The 9584-nt window shown below is 35.5% G+C and overlaps 1 pseudogene; it reads left to right on the top strand.

Moving 5' to 3' along the window:
- The first annotated feature begins 1692 nt into the window (after window positions 1-1692).
- Window positions 1693-3250, top strand: LOC149155832 (scopoletin glucosyltransferase-like; annotated as a pseudogene).
- Window positions 3251-9584: the final 6334 nt, after the last annotated feature.

The raw sequence follows: 9584 nt of genomic DNA, 5'->3' as shown, positions 1-9584 counted from the left end.
TCCATTTGTTGCCCATCCAAAATCACAACATGATAAAGATACTCAGGGATTCCTTAGATTGTAGCAGAGATGAACACCAACTCAATTGTTTAGGCTTTTGAGCACCCTATGAAATGTGTATTTTTGAATTATTTTTTTTTCTCCCCCATCCAAAATGCTTCTCATCATAATTTCCAAGATATAGTTCATAGAAAATAATAAAATATCACAATTATGAATCCTTGAAAATTGTTTCTAGTTTAGTTATGAATTCAGTGATAGAAAATTGATATATTAAAGATTCTATAATACAATTTTACCCACATAGAAAATTCTACTATACCAATACTTTAACCCTCTAATTCTTCATACTTTTCGCATCAAATTCTTATTTACTTCCAAATCCACATCCTTGTTTCATATACCACTACCTCTAAATCACTATACATTCAAGTGCACATGTCTTGGGTGCACATGCTAATTTATTTATGAAAGTGAAATGTTGCACGCGACAAGGACAGCGGAAGAAAACCCTTACCTAAACGACTCGGTAAAGTTGAAATAGAAAGTGGAAGTCATAGATACCCTGTATGGAGGTGAAAGTCAGTAATGAGATGGTAAGAAAGAGCGCTACACTCAACTTGTTACACGATAACATGTGGAACTTCTAGATGCCATCTTCCAAAATTCAAATCCCATTCTCACGGCTGCACAATCGAAAATCGGCGGCCCAATCCATGAATGAACACCAAGACGTGATGTCTACGTAGTTGGTGATATGTCACTTATTCTCAATGATAAACAACTGATTCATTATTGTATTACGGGCGAAATTTGGTTGATGGGTTATTTTGGGGATGGATTTTTTTTAATTAAAATATATAGATAATATTCACTTAAAACATTATTTAATATATTATATTTTTATTAAATATTATTTATGATAATTGAGTTATTATATTTTTATTAAATATTATTTATAATTTTTGAGTTAAGAGATTTATCTTATAATCTATTACTAGGGGATGTGTAAGTTTATTGGTGTATTTTTTAAAATAAAATTATGTTTTAGATAGAAAAATAATATCACTTATAATTAAAAAGATGAATAATATTGATAATAATAAAGGTGAAAGTCAATAATGAGATGTAAGAAGAATGGGATGCCATCTTCGAAAATTCAAATCCCATTCTCACGCCTGCAGAATCGATTCCCCTTTCCCATAGAGGACGGATTTCCTTTTCTCATAAATTAGGCTAGACAGTTACGGATTTATCATATGGTAAAAAAAAATTTATTTTTTGTAATTTCTGAATTCTTACTCATTTTCTGTTTGGCAATGACCTGTTGTGGTGAGGGCTAGAAGGACAGATTCCCCTTTCCCATAAATTAGGCCTGACAGTTACTGATTCACCATATCATTAAAAAAACCTTACCTTTTGTAATTTCTGAATTCCTACTCACCTTCTGTCTGGCAATGACCTGCTGTGGTGGGGGCTAGAAAGACGGATTCCCCTTTCCCATAAATTAAGCCTGACAGTTACGAATTCATCATATGGTAAAAAAACCCTTAAGTTTTGTAATTTCTGAATCCCTACTCACCTTCTGTCTGGAAATGTCACCTTCTGTCTGGAAATGTCATAGTTTGCAAATGGAAGCAGCTGGTTCTAAATTTTTGTTTATATATATATAGAAACTCCGATCTGGTTTTCTTCAAGTAATAGTACTGTCTTCATCCATTTGTGAAGGTTGCTTGTTCGTCGATAATGGCAGAAAGAAAGCCCCATCTAGTAGCGGTCCCGTCCTTGGCTCAGGGCCATCTCATTCCATTCCTTCAGCTAGTCAAGCTTCTCGCCTCGCGCGGCGGCTTCACAGTTTCGTTTATCACGACCCCGGGGAATGCGAAACGTCTGCAGCCGGAGGTCGAGGGTTCGAATCTGGACATCCGGCTGGTACCTATTCCCTTGCCTCCAATCGAGGGTGTGCCCCCGGGAACCGACAGCACAGACAACGTCCCCATGCACGTCGTTCCGTTGCTCTTTGCTTCCTCGCACAAGCTGGCGGCCGCGTTTCAAGAATGGTTGGATCAACAGATGGTTGGTTCTTCTCCGGTATGCTGCATCATCGTGGACATGACAACGGGATGGGCTCGCCGTGCGGGTGCCAACCTCGGGATCCCCAGCGTGGCTTTCTACACGTGTGGAGCGTTCGGGTTGTCTCTCATACACTTCGTCTTTAACCGCACCTCGTACGACGACGACGAGTCTTTTGATGTATCGGAGCTCATCTCCGGGCTTAAGCTCCGCAGGTCCGACTTGACGGTATCGTGGCGTGATCCGGAATCTCATCCGCTCTGGAATTTTCTTCGGGAGGAGCTTAACGGGAGCTTGGAGGGGCTGGGCATAATTATTAATACGTTTTACGAGTTGGAATCCCGGGCGATCGATTACATTGGGAGCCTCACCGGGAAACCTGTGTGGAACATTGGTCCCCTGCTTCCTCCCGCTGCTATAGGCGGAAAATTCGAAGCCGCGGCAAGGCGGCGGATATCGACGAGGATGAGTGCTTGCGGTGGCTAGATTCCCGGCGTCCGAATTCGGTGGTATTCGTGTGCCTAGGGAGCCAGTTTTTCCTGAATGAAAACCAAATCTGTGCGCTGGCTTCGGGGTTGGAGAGTAGCGGGCAGGCCTTCGTGTGGGCCATCAGATGTCCTTCTCACACGGATGTGAAAGGCTCCAAAGAGACGGAGGTGGGGCTGGCGGAGGGATTCGAAGAGAGGACGCGAGAGAGGGGGCTGATCATATGGGGATGGGCGCCTCAGCTCTTGATTCTTTCGCATCCTTCAGTGGGTGCTTTCTTGAGCCACTGCGGGTGGAATTCTACGCTGGAGAGCATCAGCGTGGGAGTCCCCATGATCACGTGGCCCATGTTTGCAGAACAGCCCTTTAACTCTAAGCTCCTGGTAGAACGTTTGGGGATAGGCATACAGATATGTTTGGATGTGAGCGGTATTCCAGATGAAGGGGAAGTACGAAGAGCTGTCACCATGCTTTTGGCAGAGGAAGAAGGAAAGAGCATGAGAACCAGAGCCGAGGCGCTGAGTAAGGTTGCTAAAATAAGTGTGGACAAAGAAGGATCTTCTTATAGTAATTTGGAGTCTTTTGTTCAAGAAATGGAAAAACTGCATCACAATCTGGTTGTGTTGCCTCGCGTGAATGAATATAATGAATAATTAAAGTGGTGCTGGTCTCGCAAGGGAGTGAAACAAGCAAGAAACTATGGGACTTGTCACGCCTCGTCCAGAATTGCCGATTTTGTTCTTGTTACGTTACGTTATGGATTTTATAATAGAAGCGTGGCTTATGTTATTGATTTAAATATGCAGTGTGAGAATTTCATGATTGGATAAGAAGGATATTTTTATGTCGGGCACAAATAAAGTGTGAGATTGTATATGGTGAATAATCCCACTTTCATGATTGGATAAGAAGGATATTTTTATGTCGGGCACAAATAAAGTGTGAGATTGTATATGGTGAATAATCCCACTTATGCTTAAGTGGAATCTTTATGGGATCATACTTAGATGAAGTGTGAGAATGGAAGATATTTATGTTTGTTTGGATTAAAGTGCGAGATTGTATATGGTGAATAATCTTACTTATACTTAAGTGAAATCCTTATGGGATCATACTTAGATGAAGTGTGAGAATGGAAGATCTTTATGTTTGTTTGGATTAAAGTGTGAGATTGTATATGGTGAATAATCTCATTTATACTTAAGTGGAATCCTTATGGGATCATATTTAGATGAAGTGTGAGAATGGAAGATCTTTATGTTTGTTTGGATTAAGTAGATCTTTATGTGATTATATTTAAATGAAGTGTGAGAATAAAAAATCTTTATGTTTGTTGGGGGTAAATATACAAAAGGTAAGTAGAAATTATTTATAGAGAATTTATGATAATGATAATAATTTAAATTTTAAAGTTGTTTTGTATTTTTTGCAAGTGAGAGAATTTTGTATTATATGAAATTTATATGGGATATATCATGGTAGTGATTGTGTCAAAATATTGTAGCATTTAGCTTAATCATGGAAGCCCAAAAGGTATGAGACAAAAAAAGATGCCAAACTTTCCAAAAAATTAACTTGAGCCAGGAAACCAAGTGCATAATACTAAGAAGAAGATGGTTGGAGGAAGAAAGATGGATTGCAGCCAACAATCCTACATTCTAAGTATAGAGCACCAAGTAAAGAAGAACACAGGAAAGACAACATTGATATCTAGGTGGTTTTACAAAACATGTTTGGGTCCATTTGCTGATTCACATTCTGCTCTGATACCTCTTCCAGAATTGGTGTTGGACCATAGTAATCATTACTGTTGGACTTACGAGTAATGCTTGCACTCAAGTTGCTAACCAGTTTGGCTGACCTGGAGGGGATGTCTTGGGTAGGAGGTGGGCCCATGCTTAGGTATGGTTGTTGCATTGTGCCAAGAGGGTAGTGTCGTGCTCCATAGTAGTTGCAAGGCTTTGAGAGGATGAGGTAGAGATAGAAGTGGTCAATGAATGTAACTAGAGGCCTAGAGCACCAACCATTTACTTCATCGCAACTTTAGCGTGGCCTTAGTAGTAATCGAAGTTGAGGAGGTGATCCTCGAGCACCAACTAGCTCTCCTCATGATCTTGAAGATAGTGATCAAGCATGTTTCGTAGAGCCCAAGCATTGTTGCCTACATTGCGGACATCTATAGATTCAAGCTCCACCACCATGCTCAAATAGCGATGAGGGATGTTGGCATTAAATTGGTTCAAGCCCAAACCGTGCCAAGGTGGAAACAGGGGTCTGCCTCTGCCTCTACCCCGCTGTAAGGGCACTGCTCTGTTAGCAATGAGGGATGTTGGCATTAAATCAGTCCAAGCCCAAACCATGCCAAGGTGGAAAGAGGGGTCTACCTCTGCCTCTACCCTGCTGCAAGGGCACCCCCTTTCACGGAAGTGCATGTCCATATCTGATTGGAATGTCTTAGAGAGTGTGACAAGGATTTAGAATAAATAAATAAATAATTCAAAATGTTTGACTTTTTTAACATTTAATAAAATCTAAAATTAAAATATATGTTTATTGTGTTCAGAGGTGTTCTCTAGTTTACTATGGTAAAAATGTTGTAATATCTTGTTCTATGAATATTTTGACTAGATCAAATTACATAAAAAATAATAATAGTATAATTAAAATAAAATAAAGATAAAATAATCAATTTATTATAAGCAGTTTTTTAATTTTAAATTTTAACTACCCATAATTTTTGCTCATAATTTTTTTATATAAATATATATATATAAAATAAAAAAATAAAATTAATAATTAAAATAAAAATAAACTCTATAAAATAAAAAAATAAAATTAATAATTAAAATAAAAACAAAAACCTACGCGGTCTTTCAACCATAGTACCTGCACGAGGCGAGAAGCTTAACCACCTCAAGAATTGGAATGAGAAAGTGCTGCGCTTGAAAGTCAAGTCTACCCTCCACCATGTTTAAACAATGCTCAATTTTTACCGCAGCCCAAAAGGTAATACGATAGGAGAGAGCTTTAAAATAATATTTAAGAAAAGGTATCGTTGAAGTTGTACTTAAATTATTTTAGTATTTTTAATTGATAGTATTGTTGAAGATGTTTAAGTATTTTTAATTGGATTATCAACAAAAACTTACTTTGATATCTAGATTTTATAGATTAATATTATTTAAAAAAATATATTTACAAAATATTAAAATATTATATTATATTATTATTTTTTATTATTTAAATATTAAATAATATGAATTTATATTGTTTTATTTTAATTATATGACAAAACTAAAATCTGACAGTACTAGTGACCAATTTGTCGAAATCTGTCGAATGATTGGATCCTCTTTGTTGAAATGTGAAGAAATATTTTTAGAAAAAAGAAATAAAATGATGAAAATATTCCAGATCAAAATTTGTGTATATTTTTAAAAGAAAAAAAAAATGTTACAAGATCTGATCATGTTGATCATGTTAGATTATGACTAAGAGAATATGATTAATTTATAAAATAACTTCATTAATTAATTAATTTTATATGTATATATATATATATATATATATATATATATATATATATATATATATATATATATATATATATATAGATATATATATATATATTAAAATACATAATATAAATTTTTAAAATATAAAAAATTAATTATAATTTTATTAATTGAAAAATATTTTTAAATAGACAAGGGATTAGTTTTGCTACAATTTGGAGTTTTTGAGTCATTTTAGGTTTTTTTTAAGGTTTTTCTATACACACTTTCTATTTAGAGTCATGGCATCCCTTTGAGGTGAGATGAGGTGTAGAGGACTAAGCAACTCTTTCTGAAATGTCCTAGTTATTAGATCAAATCAACCGACAATAAAAAAGAATGAATCGATATCAGCAACAAAGGCAACCCTACAATCTACCTCTGCCAACGCGCAAGTCCCCGGGTCCTCCATTGTAACTCCTCATAATCAAACAACCTCTGCCACAAATGGAGCAGATTTCTCCTTATCACAAACGAAAAAATATCCCTTATTGGAGATTCCTCCAAAGAAAATAGGAGTGAAAATAGAACATATGTGGCTACATGCCACTATATGCCAATTTGTCGAACTTTGGCCATTAGAAAGGATGTTGATAAGTTGGATTAGAAAAAATTGGATGCTCAAAGGGGATCTAGAACTTAAACTATGCTTAAAACGGTTTTTCACTACAATCTTCAACAACATAGATGACAAGGAAAAAATCTTCTAGGGAGGCTCATATTTCATGGATTTAGCGGGCCTATTCGTGAAACTATGGGTTCAAAAGTTCAACACCAAGAAAGAGTATTTATCCTCGACACCAGTTTGGATACGCCTTTATTCTCTTGCCCAAGAGTACTAGGACTACGACATCCTAGAAGGAACTAGAAATGTGATTGGAAAATTTGTGATGATATATAAAACCACCAAACACGACAAATATACCTCTTATGCGCACCTATGTTCCTATCTAGATCTCTTGCAACCACCCCCAACTAGCATACTCTTAAGCAGTAAGGATGAAATCTAGGAACAACCAAGCTATTATGAAAACATCCTATTAAGTTGCCACAAATATTATGAATATGGTAATTTGTTCTGAGAGTGTCTAGAAAATCACACTCAAATTAGTGCAATGACATCCCCAACTCAATATCAAGAAGGGTTCACCAAGTTGCGAAGAAAAAAAACAATAATAATAATGAAGAAAGGTATGTCCATTATGTCGTCCAAAAATGTGGAAGAGCACAATCAGTTTGCACTTCTACAACAACTATCAGAACATGGATAATTATATAAGACAGAACAACAACAAGAGAGAGATATGAGGTAATCAGTCTACCCCCACCAGAACACAAACGACAAATACATCCATTCCACCAATTAGAATCATCCGGAAGATCTAGAAATGGAAGAAACTATCCTAGAGCAATTTGACGTCGAAGATGATAAAGGCATGGAGTTGTAGGACATATATTTGTAGTCACTAACTAAAGAATGGCACAATAAGGACCCGAAAACAATCCTGGAGGAAAAAGTGCAACTCATAGCTGTTGTAGCTATTACAACAACACCCAAAAATTTTAGCCTAATACTTAAATTTTGGGCCCCCCTCTGCTTTTTATGGTTTCAATGGCTATGTCTATGATGGATTAGATTTTTCAATGACCTCACTGCCATTAAACGTTATGATTGCCCATGCTTTCATGATGCATATCGCACATACTCATCTTTCTTCATCTTCATTCTCATTCTATTGAATGCATTAAGGTTTGTGTAGTGATTGTTTTATTCAAGAAAATTCAAGCCCTAGGTCTCCATGGTATGCATTGCAGATGATAGGCAAACATTTTGTGTTGTTGGTTGTTCTTTACTTTGGTTTTCATTCTTTGATTTGCATCTTCAAGCCTCAGCATTCATGAGAATTTTGTAGCATTTTTAAGTCATGCTAGTTGCATCATCATTGTTGGAGATTGCATTCTACAATGATGTTTTTCGGTTATTAAGTTGGTTCATGTGCGTGAATATTAAATTGGTTTTCAAACAAAAGTATATTTTTTTTCCAAATTAATGCAACATCTTGCACTTTATTTTTACTATTGCATATTATTTTGCTTTGAAGGAATGTGATGATGATGCAAGACCTAATTTGTCATAAGCTTTGGTCATGAATGAGGTCATGAATACAAGAGTGGATCTTCAAATACACATTATGCATTAAACTTGTTTCAAGAGAAGGCATTGGAAACATCTTTGTTACTTGTATTTGTGAATCTTTTCGAGGTTTCTTTTAGTTTCTGGTGGAGCTAATGCTAGTAACTTATTAATGAATTAGATTGGCTAGTGAAGAACATGTATGTTTATTTTACAAAGTCCAATTGCAGTTGCTTGAGCAAGAAAACTTGTATACATTTCATTTCCTAATTGACTAAAACTCAAAGAATGTGCATTATTCCCCAATCTCATGTTCTCTAAAACCATATTAAGTTTAAAATGAAATCATGCATGCATGTTTGAAGCTTCACTCTTCTCACTTCAAAGAACGAGTCTTTAGAGATAAAACCTAAAGAGTTAATGGCATAAATGAATCATAATAAAAAATGATAGAAGCATAAAACTAATATGACAAAAGTGCTCACTCTCATTAATGATAAAAGGTCTAAGTAAATATATTTTTTAAATTATTCCAAATACAAATATTAAACTTTCATTTACTTCTTATTAGTCTCGTAAGTTTTTTTTTAGTGTTTAATGAAAGTGTTGAGAAACAATGAGCATTGACAAACAATTCAAGGGACCGTTGAAAAAATACATAGAATAACACAATTAAAACAACGCATTGAAAAATAATTAAAGCAATGCGTTGGAGGATGGATACATTTTAATGCAGCGTATCATTGTAGTGCATTGGATGTCATTCTAAAACCCTAAATTACAATATGCCGCAATTGAAAGGAGACATCACAAGGAATACGTTGACTAATGCATTAAACGTACGGCGTTGGGAATGAGATATAAGGCAACGTTGGAGAACTATTCAAGAATGGTTGGATCACCAGATGACTAGTAAGTCGGGTCCTTCTCCGGTATGCTGCGTCATCGTGGACATGACAACGGGATGGGCTCGCCGTGCGGATGCCAACCGCGGGGGCCACCCTTATCCCGATTACAGGTCGATAAACCGGCTGACATGGAATTGTGGACCTATCTTTTTATCTAAATATTATTAAATAATTTATAAATATCTAAATATTAAAAAAATAATTTTTATTTTGTTAAGATAGTTTTCGGCAAAATCACATAACTAATTTTTAAGTTTTTTTTGTTTTTTTTTAATAAATATAGATATATAAAATACAGTTTATTATATACTTAATTTTTTTTTATTAAAATTATACATATGAATTTTTATTTTTTTATGTGGGAACATTATTGAGGACCAAATTTTATAAGGAGAATATTTCCACGTTTATTTTTTTACAAATGTATAT

The sequence above is a fragment of the Pinus tabuliformis genome, chromosome 9 (genome assembly GCF_031772625.1).
Source record: "Pinus tabuliformis cultivar Carrire ecotype Pingquan chromosome 9, CPIR1, whole genome shotgun sequence".
Lineage (NCBI taxonomy): Eukaryota > Viridiplantae > Streptophyta > Pinopsida > Pinales > Pinaceae > Pinus > Pinus tabuliformis.
The sequence above is the reverse complement of the archived record's forward strand: the minus strand, read 5'-3'. Positions and strand labels throughout refer to the sequence as shown.